General features: G+C 46.0%; 1 protein-coding gene and 1 long non-coding RNA gene across 11 annotated transcripts in view; one reads left to right on the top strand and one right to left on the bottom strand.

Moving 5' to 3' along the window:
• PPFIA3 (PTPRF interacting protein alpha 3) overlaps positions 1-18,967 on the top strand; it is a 214,984-nt gene that overhangs the window by 20,690 nt on the left and 175,327 nt on the right. Inside the window, exon 1 of one of the 10 annotated variants that reach the window (XM_068241132.1) lies at positions 11,799-11,823. The exons of the other annotated variants lie outside the window; for them this stretch is intronic. The gene's annotated coding sequence lies outside the window, so the exon portion shown is untranslated. Of the gene's footprint in view, positions 1-11,798; positions 11,824-18,967 lie in introns of those variants that run through there. 10 annotated transcript variants of the gene reach the window in all.
• On the bottom strand, positions 2,083-18,596 carry LOC137521630 (uncharacterized). The gene is made up of 4 exons (XR_011022169.1): positions 18,421-18,596; positions 11,510-11,586; positions 4,347-4,393; positions 2,083-2,250 (listed from the first exon to the last, which is right to left on the bottom strand). It is a non-coding gene; the product is annotated as an uncharacterized lncRNA (long non-coding RNA).

The following is an 18,967-nucleotide window of genomic DNA, read 5'->3' as shown; positions in this document are numbered from 1 at the left end:
GCTGTCTGTGAACCTCATTGCAGTGTGAGAAATAACGACCAAGCAAGCCACATCTTCCTCTGCATAGAATTCTCAGTAACGAACATTCCGTACAGATCACCTGGCAGAACTAAAGATGTCACCACTGGGGATATATTTCAGAATGTAAATCAAGGAGAGGAAAGATTTTACAATGGGCAAACGCTGACTAAATAATCTTTAAATGAATCTTGTACTCACTACACTGCATTTACTCTTTAAGGCCTTTATCACATGGCAGGCTGAAGGTGCTGAATGCACTACCCGCTAGCTGCTCCTGTGCACAGGCCAGGTGCTTGCTAGCGCTCGTCATGGGTGGTGGAGGTCGCTTTTGTGCATTAAGTCACATATCGGCGTGGCCACGTTCATACACTATGTGGTTTCCCACTGCTGTATATCTAACTACACCACATCAAACGCTGTGTGTGGTTAAAAACCAGGGCGTTGGAGTCGGAGCAAATTTGGGTACCTGGAGTCGGAGTTGTAGTCAGTCGGTGGTTTCATAAACTGAGCAGTCGGAGTCGAGGAGGCGGAGCCATTTTGGGTAGCTGGAGTTGGAGTCGGTGGTTTCATAAACTGAGGAGTCGAGAGTCGCATGTTTTTTGTTCCAGATCCACTGCCCTCGTAAGTATTCGACTAAGGAGTCGGAGCCATTTTAGGTAGCTGCAGTCGGAGTTGTGAGTCGGTGGTTTCATAAACTGAGGAGTCAGTCGGATGATTTTTGTACCGACTCCACAGGCCTGTTAAAAACGCTTTTATCCAGCTGCGTTAAATTGCAGGCAAGAGGTGCTCAGTGGCCATTAGATGGGAGGCCGAACTGCCTGAAAAGTGCGCAGTGAAGCCTAAGACAGCGCATTTGGAGAACCTATCTATAATTGTAATTAAAAAGATGTTCCACAAGCACAGCTCTACAAATTCCTTCTAACAGCTTAGCAATAAGGATGTTAATTTTTTTTTTTTGTAAAATGTTTTGATTACCTCCCAGAAGCAAAGTCTAGGCAGTCATTTTCCATTTTTGCGGGTGGGAATGCTGTTCAGATGAATCATTTAGTTTAGACTGCCAGGGGTGGGCACAGACGGAATCTTTTTGCGAACATTGCAGTCTAAAGCACTGATAGTCTGTTGTGCAGGAAATGACCAATGTCTGTGCTGATGACTGTATACTTTAGAATTAAAGGGAACCTGTAGTGGGAAATATAGAGAGGCTGTCATATTTATGTTCTTTTAAACAATACCAGTTGCCTGGCAGCCCTGTTGATTTGTTTGGCTGCAGTAGAGTCTGACTCACATGCCTGAAACAAGCATTCAGCTAATCTTGTCATATTTGACAGAAATGTCAAACACCTGATCTGCTGCATGCTGGTTCAGGGTCTATGGCTAAAAGTATGAGGGCTCGTTTCCACTATCGCGAATCCGCATGCGTCCAACGCATGCGGATTCGCACATGTAATGCAAGTGGATGGGCCTGTTTCCACTGTAGCGTTGTTGAGGTGCGTTTTTTCAGCGGTAAAAAAACGCACAAAAGAGCCAACGAATTCGCCTGCGAGTGGAATGCATGCGAATCGCCGCTAATGTATTTAATAGGAAATTCGCATGCGGCTATGGTATGCGAATTTTCAGGCGAATTTGCATGCGAATTCGCATAGGTACCAATGTAATTCAAACAGGCAGTGACATGGTTAAATTCGCATATACCCTCACCTTTGCGAATTCGCATGCGAATTCGTTGCAAAAACCGCGCAAAAATTCGCATCCGCATGCTATTTCATGCAATTTCAACAGCGGTGGAATCCAGGCGATTCTGCACCGCAATAGTGGAAACGAGAGGCAAAGGATCAGCAGGACAGCCAGGCAACTAGTATTGCTTAAAAGGAAATGACTATGGCAGCTTCCATATCCCTCTTGCTTCAAGTTCCCTTTAATTTATCTCTGACAGTACCTTGCATAAGAATTTACCGCATTGAACTTTCCTATATTCTTGTAATATTACAACATGAAATTTAAAATAGATTTAATTGTCATTTTTGTCATGTTAAACAACATTAACAAACTAAAGTACCAAGATATTTTATTGTAACATAAAAGTTGTTTAAATAGAAACAAAAACTGTCATGTTGGCATGTGGATCCACCCTCTCGCCTGACTCAGTACTCGCTCCAACCATGATCACAGCTGCAAAATTTTAGTTGTGTCTTCCGTTTTTTTACATCTGGTTCCTGAGACTTTGGCACCCTATGGAAAAATTTAAGGGGAAAGTGAGGGGTGAATAGTTATGCAAGGGGGGGGGAGGGGGGGCTTGTGTATGAACGATAGATGTTGGTGAGTCTTGCAGTGGGAGCCCAGGGTCATCTATGGTAAACAAGCCAGGAGCTTAATAGTGCAGTATTGTTTGGTGTAAAGTAGATGAACAAGTATTGTAGAAAGTATACACTCACAAAGGTGGGTTGCAGATCGCTTTAGCGATCTGCGTCCCTGGGACTTCATCTGAAGTTCCAGGGACGTAGATGTTCGTAAGGGCAGGGCTCTCACCCTTTTGTGTCATGGAATGTTATTAATGTAATTGTTTGCACTCTGTTAGACATTTATACATTTTAGTCATCATGTCAAATTGTAATCAAATAGTAATCAGCAGTGCTGTATCTTGTATCAGTGTTCATATTTGATGTATATCATTGTCTGTATCATTATGTATCCCTTGTTTGTTTTCTTACATTGTACAACGCCACGGAATATGTTGGCGCTTTATAAATAATAGTATTAATAATAATATCCTACAGCTGTGCACGCTTCCGCGAGATTGACGCAGTGTTGTAAAACAAAAGAACGTATATATGCCAAAAAAAGTTGGTTGGCTTGAAAAATATTTCACTCAATAATCAGCTTTTGATCTTTTTGATTGTTACTATGGATACCTTTTTTTGTTTTTGTTTTCTATCAATATCTCGTGCCATCATCATTCTCTGTATAGCAAATTACCACTGAACACCACTTTTCTACTTTAATGACAACTGAAGTGAGGGCTCGTTCCCACTATCGCGAATCCGCATGCCTCCAATGCATGCGGATTCGCACATGTAATGTGAGTGGATGGGGCTGTTTCCACTCCTGCGGTGGCGTTGTGCGTTTTTTGTTGCGGAGAAAAAACGCACAAAAGAGGCAACGATTTCGCCTGCGTCGGGAATCCGTGCGAATCGCCGCTAATGTATTTAATAGTAAAAACGCATGCGGTTTTTACGTGCGTTTTTACCCGCGATTTCGCGTGCGATTTCGCACCTTTTCCAATTTTATTTTGCCCTGGCAGTGTCATGGTTAATTTCGCATGGCACCCTGCCATGCGAAATCGCACGCGAAATCGCGGGTAAAAACGCATGTGGAAACGCATCCGCATGCGTTTTTACAAGCGTCGGAATGCGGCCGAAATCGCGTCGCAACAGTGGAAACAAGCCCTCAGAGGGATATGGAGGCTGCCATATTTATTTCCATCTAAGCAGTACCAATTGCCTGGCTCTCCTGCTCATCCTCTGCCTCTAATACTTTTAGCCATAGCCCCTGAACAAGCATGCAGCAGATCAGGTGTTTCTGACATTATTGTCAGATCTGTCAAGACTAGCTGCATGATTGTTTCTGGTGTGATTCAGCCACTACTGCAGCCTGATAGATCAGCAGGGCTGCGGGGCAACTGGTATTGATTAAAAGGAAATAAATATGGCAGCCTCTGTATACCTCTCACTTCAGTTCCCCTTTAAACCTTCAATTAACATACTTTTTTTTCCCCCTGCAGCCACTCAATTTCTGTTTATTAATCAAAATCAGGGATGGGCTTTCGAGTACCATACTACTTGAATTCGGAATTCAAATGAAGTCTAACGACTTCCTGTGTGACTGCCAGAAGGGGGCGTCTGCGTTCCATTACGTGTCATAGGCATAATGAAAGCCACAATCCACCACGCCTTCCACGCTTCCTCCTTCCGGCTTGAAAGAGGAAGCCCGGTAGTGAGTAATGCAATGTGGCTTTCATTAAGCCTATGACGCGTAATGGAACGCAGACGTCCCAAAGACTTCTGGGTAAGTTAACCCCATCCGGCGGTCACACGTGAAGTCATTAGACTTCATTTGAATTCCGAATTCGAGTAGTACAATATACTGTAGCTACATTTTATAATCTAATATACATATTTTATTTTTTTAATATACAGATACACGCATACTCTAATGATTCTATCCTTGTTGTTGTTTATACAAACAATAAAGTAAGTTTGCTGTATATTGAATACTTCCATACATACAATTTAATCAAGTTGAATACAATTTTACAGTCTATCACACACCATACAATTCTTGGTAAAGATGGTCTGAATTTTCCAGCACGTCTAATCTAAAAAAAATAAAAATATATAAAAAATCAAGAAAAATTGGAAATTCAATCAATTTCTCGGTCAAATAAAAAAATAAAACTTTCAATTTTCTTGTTTTCATAGAATCGTGGGGAAATCAAAGAGAAAAATTGCAATGTTTGTGTAAAGGTGGCCATTAACGGTCCAATTTTTAGCAAAAAATTTTTTTGAGCGCTCAAATTCAGAAATTCTGATCGGATTGGTTGAACATAATCTTTATTGATAAGCACAATCGATTGTGAACAATTATAAAAAATAGTTGTGCGATTGGATTTTTGTCAAACCAAAATTTGGATTTTCTTGTTGGTTGTGATTGGAAGAAAAGATTGGTTCATTGATGGTGTAGTGCAGTGTTTCCCAACCTTTTCCGGCCCGGGGAACACTGTCTGACCAAATTTTTCTCCGGGGAACGGCGCGCGCGCGCGCGGTGGGGGCGATGCGGCCCCCGGTTGTTTGCGCGACCTAGTGGACAGTGCCGCTATGGGGGGGTGTGCGGCTGCATAGCTGGCATAGTTGCCCCAGTGTAGGGAGTTTAGTTGCCTCAGTATAGTGCCCCAGTATAGCCAGTATAGTGCCCCAGTATAGCCAGTATAGTACCCCAGTATAGCCCCCCAGTATAGCCAGTATTGTGCCCCAGTATAGCTAGTATAGTGCCCCAGAATAGTGCCCCAGTATAGCCAGTTTAGTGCCCCAGTATAGTGCCCCAGTATAGCCAGTATAGTGCCCCAGTATAGCCCCCCAGTATAGCTAGTATAGTGCCCCAGTATAGCCAGTATAGTGCCCCAGTATAGCCAGTATAGTACCCCAGTATAGCCCCCCAGTATAGCCAGTATTGTGCCCCAGTATAGCTAGTATAGTGCCCCAGAATAGTGCCCCAGTATAGCCAGTTTAGTGCCCCAGTATAGTGCCCCAGTATAGCCAGTATAGTGCCCCAGTATAGCCCCCCAGTATAGCTAGTATAGTGCCCCAGTATAGCCAGTATAGTGCCCCAGTATAGCCAGTATAGTACCCCAGTATAGCCCCCCAGTATAGCCAGTATTGTGCCCCAGTATAGCTAGTATAGTGCCCCAGTATAGCTAGTATAGTGCCCCAGAATAATGCCCCAGTATAGCCAGTTTAGTGCCCCAGTATAGTGCCCCAGTATAGCCAGTATAGTGCCCCAGTATAGCCCCCCAGTATAGCCAGTATAGTGCCCCAGTATAGCCAGTATAGTGCCCCAGTACAGCCAGTATAGTACCCCAGTATAGCCCCCCCAGTATAGCCAGTATTGTGCCCCAGTATAGCTAGTATAGTGCCCCAGTATAGCCAGTTTAGTGCCCCAGTATAGCCAGTATAGTGCCCCAGTATAGCCCCCCAGTATAGCTAGTATAGTGCCCCAGTATAGCCAGAATAGTGCCCCAGTATAGCTAGAATAGTGCCCCAGTATAGCCAGTTTAGTGCCCCAGGATAGCCAGCATAGTACCCCAGAATAGTGCCCCAGTATAGCCAGTTTAGTGCCTCCCGCCCGTCCCCGCGGCCGCCTCTGTTATTACCTTGTTAACAGCGGCCGCTCTCCCCTCTCCGGCGCGTGTATATTCAAGCAGCGTATCTCCGGCTGCTCTGTGTGATGCACTGATGCGGAAGAAAGGAGGGCAGCGACTTCCTGTAACGGCGATATGTATCGCCGTTACTATGGTAACCGAGCCCTGCCTCCTTCCGCATCAGTGCATCACACAGAGCAGCCGGAGATACGCTGCTAGCATATACATGGTCTGGAGAGGGGAGAGCGGCCGCTGCTAAGGTAATAACAGCGGCGGCCGCAGGGACGGGCGGGAGGGGGGATAAGAGCACGGCACACCAGGCAACGTTCCGCGGCACACTAGTGTGCCGCGGAACAGCGGTTGGGAAACACTGGTGTAGTGAACGATCTTTCTTCTGATCAGAATTATCTCGAACGATTTTTCACTAGATATTGGCTCGTTAGTGGCCACCTTAACGGTGTCCTCTAATGATCCAATCTTTTTCACCAATTTTTTGTAAATTTTCAATTCAGAACTTCCTCTCTGCTCGAAAAGATAAGCAACAGCATAATAAGCTTTCAGTGGCCACCTCTTGCACACTAAATGCGATTCCGATTTTGAATCCTTTTTCACATTTTCACATGCGATTCCAATTCCGATTTTTAATCGGTACTGCATGCTGCGCTTTTTCTGCATTTTTTTTCTTTTGACAGCATCCAGAGAAAATCAGAATCGCAAATTGGAATTGCAAGTGTGCAGGGAGCCTAAGGATACATCTGGGGTGTTTATGTGTCCCTCGATGCAGCTCTGCTCCCAGCCTGTGGCACGCAGTCGCCTACATTGCAACAGTCGACCTGGTGAGGTCTCCAGCCTCTGCGCCTGCGGTCCCGCAGCTGGGAGAGTTCTGCGCAGGTACAGTACTTCTGCGCCTGCGCAGAATGCTTCCGGCTACGTGAGCGCATTCACGACGGGCGCTGCCACGTGTAGGAACTGACAACCTAGCCAGGTTGGCTGCTGCAACGGAGGGGACCCCGTGCCACCGGCTGGGAGCAGAGCTGTGGCCAGGGCACAGGACGGCTGCCAGGGGCTGGAGGAAACCCCAGGTAAGTAGATCTGCACCCCGGATGTATCTGATGGCCTGATTCTCAGATCACAGATCTGCTGCTTTGCTGTACTGACGGGTATGGTATATGGCAGTAAAATGGTTCTCACAGCTGTCTGTTTGGATCATGGATTGGGTGATAGAAGGTGGGTACCAATTGCCTGTCCCCTAGTGTGAGTACCACAGCTCTACTACTGGCAAAATACACCTTCCACTGTCTGAGCGCCTTATACAGTATTTCCAGCATCCTGCTTTGTAGCATGACAGAGCTGCTGTGTGGCTGCACCACTTAGTAGTTACTATATTCTACTATAATTCCCCTAACACCTCCCCCACCCGAGCTGAACATCCCCCCTCATTGCTCCTTCCTTCCCAGGGCTGGAAAATAGGGGGGATGGGAATGAGAAAGATTAGCTGCCATACATCACACTTCACATGTGAGCAGCAGAACAGGCTGGGGTCACAGAGAACACAGCCAGGATGGGAAGTGTACCTGCCCTGTGTGTGACTGGGTGGCTTTACACTGCATGGCTGTCTTTTATGAGAGACAAATCTTGCTCACATGTTTATTTTTCCTCCACCCTACAATGCTTCTGCCTCAGGCACAGGCCTAAACGCTGCCGTTCCCTAGGATTACTCCGTGCCAGTGTTTATCCACCAGCAGCACTTGCAACATGCCTTTGTGCGGTTCAGCCCCTCTCTGAAGTGCAATGATTGAAGTGATTATCTTGTTTTAAAGCCAAACTCGCCTTTTCTACATCTAACGCCTGTGACATGATTGGTTTGCTTTTTGTGATATCAGTATTGAGTATTTATACAGCGCTGATATCTTCTGCAGCATTCTGCAGAGTTCATGTCTTTACCTGAGAGGAGCTGGTGAACTAATTCTTACATAGTGTAATGGCATAGTTGTAAAAAAAGGGCACCTGAAATAACCTCTGGTCAGTGGTGTAGCTTAGGAGCTGTGGGCCCCGATGCACGTTTTACATTGGGGCCCCACAAGCGCTCTATACATAACAATTGATACGGTGTACCAAAACCTGCCAATAGCAACTACAGTGTCAGAGGGGCAAGGAGGTGATGGGGAGCAGTTTGTTAATGATTACCACTATTCAAAGTATCTATAGAAGTGATTATTATGAGCACAGGATCAATACAGAGCTAATACTGCAGTTGAGGGAGGCCCCCGATGCGACCGCAACCTCTGTGCCCCCTATTGCTATGCTCCTGCCTCTGGTACAGCATAGGTACATTTACTGATATTCTATTATCTTTACAGTGCAAATTCTGACATTAAAATATTAATAAATGATACCAATATTTAACAACTAAACTCACTCAGAACCCTCCCACTACGTGCTTAACCCTACCACCCTCCCCACCAATACCTAATCCTAACACCCACTGCCGATGCCTAACTCTAATCATCTCCCCTCCGATGCCTAATCCTAACCACCCCCTGCTGATGCCTAACCCTAACCACCTCCCCTCCAATACCTAATCCTAACCACTCCCTGCCGATGCCTAACTCTAACCACCTCCTCTCCGATGCCTAATCCTAACCACCTCCTGCTGATGCCTAACTCTAACCACCTCCTCTCCGATGCCTAATCCTAACCACCTCCTGCTGATGCCTAACTCTAACCACCTCCCCTCCGATGCCTAATCCTAACCACCTCCTGCTGATGCCTAACTCTAACCACCTCCTCTCCGATGCCTAATCCTAACCACCCCCTGCCGATGCCTAACTCTAACCACCTCCTCTCCGATGCCTAATCCTAACCACCCCCTGCTGATGCCTAACTCTAACCACCTCCTCTCTGATGCCTAATCCTAACCACCTCCTGCCGATGCCTAACTCTAACCACCTCCCCTCCGATGCCTAATCCTAACCACCCCCTGCTGATGCCTAACTCTAACCACCTCCTCTCCGATGCCTAATCCTAACCACCCCCTGCTGATGCCTAACCCTAACACCCTCCCCACCAATACCTAATCCTAACCACTCCCTGCCGATGCCTAACTCTAACCACCTCCTCTCCGATGCCTAATCCTAACCACCTCCTGCTGATGCCTAACTCTAACCACCTCCTCTCCAATACCTAATCCTAACCACCTCCTGCTGATGCCTAACTCTAACCACCTCCTCTCCGATGCCTAATCCTAACCACCTCCTGCTGATGCCTAACTCTAACCACCTCCCCTCCGATGCCTAATCCTAACCACCTCCTGCTGATGCCTAACTCTAACCACCTCCTCTCCGATGCCTAATCCTAACCACCCCCTGCTGATGCCTAACTCTAACCACCTCCTCTCCGATGCCTAATCCTAACCACCTCCTGCCGATGCCTAACTCTAACCACCTCCCCTCCGATGCCTAATCCTAACCACCCCTTGCTGATGCCTAACTCTAACCACCTCCTCTCCGATGCCTAATCCTAACCACCTCCTGCTGATGCCTAACTCTAACCACCTCCCCTCCGATGCCTAATCCTAACCACCCCCTGCTGATGCCTAACTCTAACCTCCCCTCCGATGCCTAATTCCCCCCCCCCCCCTTCCACCGATGCCTAACTCTAACCACCTCCTCTCCGATGCCTAATCCCCCACTTCCACTGATGCCTAACTCTAACCACCTCCCCTCCGATGCCTATTTCCCCCCCCCCCCTCCCGCCTTTGCCTACCTCTAACCACCTCTAACCTACGCCAATGCCTAACTCTAACCACCTCCCCTCCAATGCCTAATCCTAATCCCCCCTCCCGCCTTTGCCTAACTCTAACCACCTCTAACCTACGCCGATGCCTAACCCTAACCTCCTCCCCTCGGATTCCTAATCCCCACCCCCCTGCCAATGCCTAGCCCTAACCACTGCCCTGCCAAGGACTAACCCTAGTAGAAAGAGGACATTGCAATAACAGTGATAATGCCCCTGCAATTTCCAGAACGTTGCAAAATCAGATCGATGGTTTGAATCCATAATTGATGACATCTCCGATTCGACCCGTCAGTCTGACAGGAAATGGCTTTGTGTTTACCAGGTATTACACTGGATAGCAGCGATAGCGATTTAGCGATTTAGTAGTTCGAACTAAAAGCCTGTACTTGCTGCGAGATGGATCGAGGAACGCTCAACGACCCTACGAACGCGCATTCCCTGAGCCATCTTCCTACCCTCGTGAACACACGATGGGCCTGAACAAGAGTTCAAAGATCGCGGGCACTTTGTGTGGAGTAGTTGGAGATATTAAAGATCCGATCTGCTGTGACAGTTGTAATCGCCACACGTTGCAAAGCGCCGTTTACATAATCGCGAACATATACTCAAGTTACGAGATCGCACAAAAACTCGATGTTCGTGGGAAAATCGAACGAAAAATCGCGACATGAATACGTTATGTGGCAGAGCCTTATCCAGCATAAGGGTCCCGCCGTGTACTTGGTGTAATGGATCTTATGTATGTGTGTGGGCTTGGCTATATGAGATGTGCTTTTCTTCTTTGATATTGAAGCATTTATTGGGAGAAGCAAGCTGTTTGTTTTTACTGTAAGAATTATAAGCTTGATGGGTGGTGTATTTATAGAATTCTTTATGTATATGATTACTGTTCCGCATCATTGCAATGACTGTCTCAGAAGTCTGTGTTAAAGCGTTAATAATGCTTGCACATGATCTAGACGTTCTATTGAGAAACCGAGTTAACATGTACAAAATTGCCGCTTGTGCACAGGGTCACAATCACCTTTCAAGTTATGATAAAGTGAAAGCTCAGATGCAGTAAAAGGAGCCACCCCCCCTCTCCCAAAAAAAAAAAATAGTAATAAGAATAAAAAATTAATGCAAACTTTTTTGCAGTCCAGGCCACATTGTGTGGACCGTGGGACGCATTCCTAGCATGCCTGGCCGCCTCCTCTCTCCTTCCCCCCTCCCTCCCTGCAGAGTCGCCAGCGGGCGATAAGCGGGGGTTAACTCACCTACATAGTGCTTCCTGCATCACGGATCCATAGTAACAGGCCGTCACGTGACACGCGTCACATGACGCACCAGCATACCACACGCTCGCAGCCAGCGTGTAATATGCTGGCGTGTCATGTGATGGCCTGTTACTATGGAGCCGCGACGCAGGAAGCAATATGTAGGTGAGTTAACCCCCTCTAATCGACCGCTCGCGACTCTGCAGGGAGGGAGGGGGAAAGAAAGGAATCTGGCCGCCATCGGGCCATAGTTTGCTCAGCGCTGCTTTAGCCTGTCTAATTCCCCCTCAGGTGTGACTTATCACAACTGTAATTTGATCTCTGAGTTGTGTCAGCTGGCTGCTCTGGCAGAGCAGCTAATTTGTAAACCTCGGAGGTTAACCCCATTTCTGCTTCCATGAAAGCATGAAGTAGACACACTGCAGATTTATTGCAGGATCTGTATCAGCTGTAACAAAGAAATGTTTTTCTTTAAAGTCGCCTTGAACTGAGTAAAATTATTTAAAATAAACATATGATGTACCTGCAAATGAATATCACCTACTTCCGTCGCCGTCACTTTCTCTCAGAAGCTCACCATTTTTCAAAATGTTGTCAGAACTGAAAAATACCAGTTGCTGTCAGTTATATATAAGCAGCTGTCAGTTACAAATGAATGTGCAAGGTAAAGTCCATGTTTCCCTATGGCTCAAGTTTGCAGTATTACAATTTAAGTGTGCTGACAGGAAGCTGTTATGGGGTAATGGCCATTTTCAGAATGAAGGATGGAGAATTTAATTGATCACAGTGGACAAAGCAGGAGAGGAGAACGAGATTGAGGAGTGGACTATATGGGAGGTAAGCATGACGCGTGTATGTTTATTTTGACGTAATTTTCAGTTCAGGTTTGCTTTAAAGCAGTCCCATGCACGCCTCCAGGACTTTTCAAGAGCTGCTCCAACACTATGGAACTTCCTACCTCCACCCATTAGGGCATCCCCCTCCTTCAACATCTTCAAGAAAGCCCTCAAAACTCACCTTTTCACACTGGCCTACCCCCCTCACAAGTGCTCTAAACCCACAGCTGAACTCTGGTCCCCTACCGTTCGTGTCCTTACCTCTCCCTCTAGATTGTAAGCCTTTGGGCAGGGTCCTCCTCCTTATGTGTCCTACCTGATCATGCACCTCCATTACTGTGCACCCATGCTATGCATCTGAGTGAACCTAACTTGCCTAATCTCCATGCACCCTTCCAGTGACTAAGCATTACCTGGTACTCATACTGTGCTGCGTGATCTGGTTTTCTTGTATTCATGTATTGTCATATTGCTGTATATCACCCCTAAATATTGTCTGTAACCTAAATTAATGTTCAGCGCTGCGTAACATGTTGGCGCTTTATAAATACAATAAATAAATAAACCTATCGGGCCCCATACAAACACTGGATTTAAGCCCACTTAATCATCATTATATGAATGTTAGGCTCTGAAAAGGATTAAGATGAAATGAGGCCCTAGGCAAGATGGCAGTTTTTGTCCACCTCTGATGGTCACCTGGCTTTTTGTAGTAGGATTTCACATTTCCCAACTTTTTGCGATAAGAAAGAGGGACACTTAAAGAGGAGCTTTAAGCCATACTATCTCAGTGAAAAAAAACAAATATATAAGTACGGTAGATAAATACTTGCTCTACTTACATAACATATGTATTGCACTGTCCTGTGAATTTTATAAAGGAAAAGTAGAGAATCCTATTCTAGACAGTTTCCATATTTACTGTGGATATTTTTAAAGAGAACCCGAGGTGGGATTTTATTATGCTATTGGGGCACAGAGGCTGGTTGTGCACTGTAAGACCAGCCTCTGTTGCCCCGTAGTGTGCCTCCTTGTCCCCCCCTGCGCGCCGCTATACCCCCGCAGAGCTGGAGACACGCAGCGTGTCGCCAGCACAATGTTTATCTAAGCGCTGTCTGTCAGCGCCGCTCCCCCGCCTCCTCCGTATTGGCGCTACCCGCCGCGTCACTTCCTTCCAATCAGCGGGAGGGAAGTGACACAGGCGGGTAGCGCCGATACGGAGGAGGCGGGGGAGCGGCGCTGACAGACAGCGCTTAGATAAACATTGTCACCAGCACTGCGGGGGTATAGCGGCGAGCAGGGGGGTCTTTGAGGCACACCATGGGGCAACAGAGGCTGGTGTTAGTGTGCACAACCAGCCTCTGTGCCCCACTAGCATAATAAAATCCCCCCTCGGGTTCTCTTTAAGCCAGTACTGATGTAATATCCACCCTTAGTCTCCTCTCCCTGATTTGCCCGCCCTTCACAATAGAAAGTGCATTGTTTCAGCTTGAGAAAATTTGGCCAATCAGAGAGGAACAGAGGTGTGGGAGGGGAAAACGTGAAGGAAAGGGGCTTCAGCCAATCAGGCTGCATTAGTTAAAGGAATACTATCGATACTCAAGTGTTCTAAAATGACAGTGTGCAAATAATGTCTAAGTAGCTGTGTAAACATTTTCCTACTTTTCATGTTAAAGAGAACCCGAGGTGGGTTTGAAGAATATTATCTGCATACAGAGGCTGGATCTGCCTATACAGCCTAGCCTCTGTTGCTATCCCAAACCCCCCTAAGGTCCCCCCTGTACTCTGCAATCCTTCATAAATCACAGCCGTGCTGCTGACAAACAGCTTGTCAGAGCTGGCTGTGTTTATCTCTATAGTGTCAGTCTGCTGCTCTCCCCGCCTCCTGCAGAACTCCAGTCCCCGCCTGCATCCCTTCCCTCCCTGCTGATTGGAGGGAAGGGACGGGGGCAGGGACTGGAGCTATGCAGGAGGCGGGGGAGCAGCTGAGACTGACACTACAGATGTAAACACAGCATCACAGCACGGCTGTGATTTATGAGGGATTGCAGAGTGCAGGGGGACCTTAGTGGGGTTTGGGATAGCAACAGAGGCTGGGCTGTATAGGCAGATCCAGCCTCTGTATGCAGATAACATTCTTTAAACACACCTCCGTTTCTCTTTAAATATCAAAGGCAAAAGCTGTAATTTATTGAGGGAAGGATTTAGCTATATTGGGACAAATCAATTGCAGAAGGGGTGTCTGCTTCAATGCACAACCAGAGTTGCATATCAGACTACAGAAAGCAAATATCAAACATATCAAATTCTGAAAGCAAAAACAGTATGAAAAATCTGTGACAATTAGTTACATTTCCTCTGCTCTCTTCAGACAGGTCAGTCAGAAACACAGGGCACAGGATCTGCAGCTGTTGGGAGCTCTCTTCTCTGTCACACACAGAGCTACACATAGATACATACACTGATCAAGTGTGAGGGGAATTTCCCCTCTCCTCATAGCCCTCAGTTTTGGCGTCAGTAAAGTTTGAATGTATTTTGATAACAGTAAACAAAGAAGTTGCTACTAAAATGTATAGACCAGTACTTAGCAGCACTTCCCAAACAATTCCTGTGTCAATTGAAAAAAATATGTGAATCGATAGTATTCCTTTAAGTCTGAGGGGAAGTAGATAAGCAAAGAATGACAACCCAGCATGCCCTGCAACTTCTCTTTTGTGTACCCAATTTTCTGTGTACCAAATAAGAGTCATGTAAACTGGGGAATTATAATTTATCAACAAGAAAAGTAATAGTGAATTTAACTTTTGGATTGCCTGGTTAGCATCCGTATTACTTGTTTACAAGATAAAAATAAAGAATTGATTTTTTATTTTATGCCCGACAGTTACTCTTTAAACCACACCCCTAATCACGCCCCAAACACACCACTATTACTATTTCACAGTAAAAATGTTGTTTCATAATTCAAACCACACTGGTCCTTTCTACCCTGGTTCATTATATTCACATTTAAAAATAAGATAAATATTACGGTAATTTAAATGATGGGAATAAAGTTTAGAGTCAATTAAACACATTTTTCAGTAGAAAAATACATATATTTACACAGATTTGTACATCAGTCCTGAAAGAGGAACAAATGAGAAAGAAAGAGGGACAGAGGGACAGGGTTCCCAAAGAGGGACTGTCCCTTCAAAACAGGGACAGTTGGGAGCGATGGGATTTTGTAGGGGCTAGTACCATAGATCTCCTCCAGGCCCTAGGCAACTGCCTAGGCTTGCCTTGTGGATGATCCGGCTTTGGTTAGGGTCACATTGGGGGGAACAAACGCTGAGCAGCATGTACTGTCAGTATAGAGGTGAGGAGGGACTTAGGTGAAAGGCTTGCAGAGACTGGGTTTGTATGAACATAATGGGCTTCTTTATCACTTATCATTTAGGGCCTTGGCACACTGTCACGTTACTCGGCAACACAGGTTACCGTACAAAAATGCATGGCGCCTGTGTTTCTTTCCATAGCAGAGCTAACCCTATTCAACTAGACTGAATGGAACAGCACTACTCTGCTCACAGAATTGCATGCAGCAGTGCGCCGCCCATTAGACAGGGTCTGCACACCACTTACTGGCACAAAGTGCTGAAATCCACTCAGTAATGCACAAGTGCACTCAGGCCCGTAGTGATTCAGAAAGACACTATTGCAAAAAAAGTAGGCAGTTAAAATCTGACAGAACCTACAGGTTTTGGGCCAGTCCATCTCCTCATGGGGGATTCTCATTGATTTCTCTGTTTTCAACAGGATTTCTTGAACAGCAGTTTAACTGTCAAAATAGTAAGATACCAGCCAGCCTCCCTACTCACTTGCACACTATTTTGTCAGTTAAACTTTGCAACTGCTGTTCAGGAAATGCTGTTGAAAACAAAGGAAACCCTGAGAATCCCCCATGAAGAGATGGACTGATCCAAAACCTGTCGGTTCTGTCGGCCTACTTTTTTCGCAATAGTGGTCCTTTAACGACGTCAGAGGTTTAGCTGTAAACAGGTTAGAGTCTCATCTGAGATTGGCGCTGGACTGCCATCTTACCCGAAGATTATCTAGCGTGTGCTCGGAAGACACAGAAAAGAGCTGATATGGGCAAAGGATGTTCATTTCTAAAAACCCTTATACTATATAGAGCTGACCTAGAGAAGATTGCTTTTTTTCTCTGAAAAAAGTGGAGTTTGAATTGTTATGTCTAAGGCGAAAGAAAGGTTAACATGGTATTTTAAGTCTGTCCATAAAGCTTACGCGCACCATTGTCTCATGTACACATTTTTAAAGAAAAGGACTCTAGGAAAAGGGAACGGCATATAAATAGCATTACGTCTATTTACATAGCAGGAAGTTGAGCTTAAAAGAAACCAGAGCCAAGTAAGCATAAAAGTTTTATACATACCTGGGGCTTCCTCCAGCTCCATCCGCACGGATCACTCCCACGCCGCCGTCCTCAGCCTTCTCTGTCGCCGGTAGCGGGTCACGTAATTTCAGCCTGTCACAGCCAGTCGCAGGAGAAGTGAGCTCTTTATGTAACTCTTGCGTCAGACTGGCCGTGACAGGCTGAAGTTAGGAGACACGGTACCAGAGTTGCAAAAGGCTGAGGATGGCGGCGTGGGAGCAATCTGTGCAGATGCAGCTGGAGGAAGCCCCAGGTATGTATAACACTTTTATGCTTACTTGGCTCTGATACACGTTAAAAGACAACTATCATGAAAGATTGTAAAATTTTAAATACATGCATATAAAATGTACACATCTCTCAGAGGTAAAGTGGCCCTGAACACAACAAAAAAAGGCCATGCTGAACTTACCTGGGGCTTCTTCTAGCCCCCAAAGTCCGTGAGGTCCCTCAGCGTCCTCAGGGCTTCCTCTGTTCCTCCGCTGGTAGCTCAGTAGCTGGTAGCTCAGTTAGCGGCGGGACTTGGCCGAGAGTTGTGCGTAACTCCACATGTACGGCCGTCCACATGCCCATCGCCATGACCATTCTGCGCATGCGTGGTTCTTAAAGGAATACTGTAGGGGGGTCAGGGAAAAATAAGTTGAATTTACCTGGGGCTTCTAATAATCCTCCGCAGACATCCTGTTCCCGCGCAGCCACTCACCGATGCTCCGGCCCCGCCTCCGGTTCACTTCTGGAATTTCAGACTTTAAAGTCAGAAAACCACTGCGCCTGCGTTGCTGTGTCCTCGCTCCGACTGACGTCACCAGAAACCAGAAGTGTATAGCACAACCCCAGTATGGTCTGTGCCTGTGCAGTACGCTCCTGGTGACATCAGTGGGAGCGAGGACACGGCTATGCAGGCGCAGGGGTTTTTTAGACTTTAAAGTCTGAAATTCCAGAAGTGAACCGGAGGCGGGCACAGCATCGGTGAGTGGCTGTGCGGGCACAGGAGGTCTGCGGGGGATTATTAGAAGCCCCGGGTAAATTCAACTCATTTTCCCCCTGACTCCCCTACAGTATTCCTTTATTCCTTTTAAGTTGTTGTCTCAAAAGAATGGTAGTTGTGCTCGACTTCTGGCCGGTTCCCGCTGCTAATGGAGCCATAATCATCAAAATTATAACAAAGGCTTGAAATATTTCGCTTTGCATGTAATGAATCTATTTCATGTATTAGCTTCATCTTTTAAGGTGAATTACCGAAATAAATGGACTTTTGTATGATATTCTTATTTGTTGCGTTTCACCTGTATTTCTTATTTTTAAATGTTAATATGAGGGAAAATGAACCAGGATAGAAAGAACCAGTGCGGTTTGAGTTCTAAAGCAATGTATTTTTGTAATGAAATCCTTATATTATGCGTGACTAGGGATGTATCAGGGGCAGGATTAGGGGTGTGGCAGGGGAGTGGTTTAAGTATCCCTCTTTCTGATCTCAAAAAGTTTGGAGGTATTGTAGTGGCGTTCTGTCAGAGCAGTAAAACCCCTCTTTACCACGCTGAAAAACGTAGACGTAAAAGAGGCCTTGGTGCAAGCCAGTCTCATGATTCATGTGCATTTAGAACAGAGCTATGGAAGCTTACATTGACTCCAGTGGGAATTTACTGTCAGAACTGCTTGTACTGATCACAGCATAGAAAGTTTTTTTTTTTTTTCAATCACACCTTAAGTTCAACTGAAGTGATAAATCAAAGTAAAATTAAGTATAGTGCTCTGTGCCATACAGCATTACTTACCTATCTGTGTTCTGGCTTCTTCCAGAGTCACTCCCATGAGTCTGTAGGCAGCACTTCTTGTAGAACTCAATTCTGTACTTTTCCGTTAATCGAGCGCATCCACCAGGTGGCGATAAAACGCCACCAGAGTTACATCATTCCCTACTATCCATGGCGGCCTGGAGGGGGAAAAGTAACGCCACCTAGTGGTCGTGCCCGGCTAACGGGATAGCACCCTCAATTCTTATTTGTTTTTATTAAAATACAACTTAATTTCTTTTAACACAACATCATGTACCTTTCTTGTCTAACCACCACGGTCCACACAAGCATTGATTGACACCATATATAACACAAAGACCCCTCCAAGCTGCAAAAGAAACTGGCCCACACCTTCGGCGCAACTTACCACATAAAATTGACCACGGCGGATAACATGTGAAATAAAGAGAGTGGTGGGAGGGGAGCTCATCCTCAGTTGCTTTAGGAACTGACAGGTAAGCTGCCTGACGGATCTTGCTTATATGCCCTGTGCTCTTCTGCCATTTGCCAGTGCAAAATAAACGTTTGCATGTCTACTTCCTGCTCTACCTTTAGCTCACCTGTCTTAGCCAATCAGCTATCAATCCAGCTGACAGACTTCACCTGACACTGTTACAGCTCAGCAACAAGGCTGCAGCCAATCAGTTGCAACCTTACCTCAGAGAGGGCAAAATTAAAAAACTACAAGGGTTGCTATAGAACCCACAGTATCATCTATCTTTGAGCTCATGGTATGAGGGAATTGTGGTAATCCAGAGATGGCAGCCATGACAGTTGGACACTTTATACTCCGACTATCATGCATACCTGTGATGGCAAAGATTTCTGGGAAATGCAGAAGTGGGCATACATTCCTCTGTCAGGTATTGGCCACTTCTTACTTGGCCTCTGGAAGTCAGAATACAGTGGAATGC

Source organism: Hyperolius riggenbachi, chromosome 6 (genome assembly GCF_040937935.1).
Source record: "Hyperolius riggenbachi isolate aHypRig1 chromosome 6, aHypRig1.pri, whole genome shotgun sequence".
Classification (NCBI taxonomy): Eukaryota; Metazoa; Chordata; class Amphibia; order Anura; family Hyperoliidae; genus Hyperolius; species Hyperolius riggenbachi.
The sequence above is the reverse complement of the archived record's forward strand: the minus strand, read 5'-3'. Positions and strand labels throughout refer to the sequence as shown.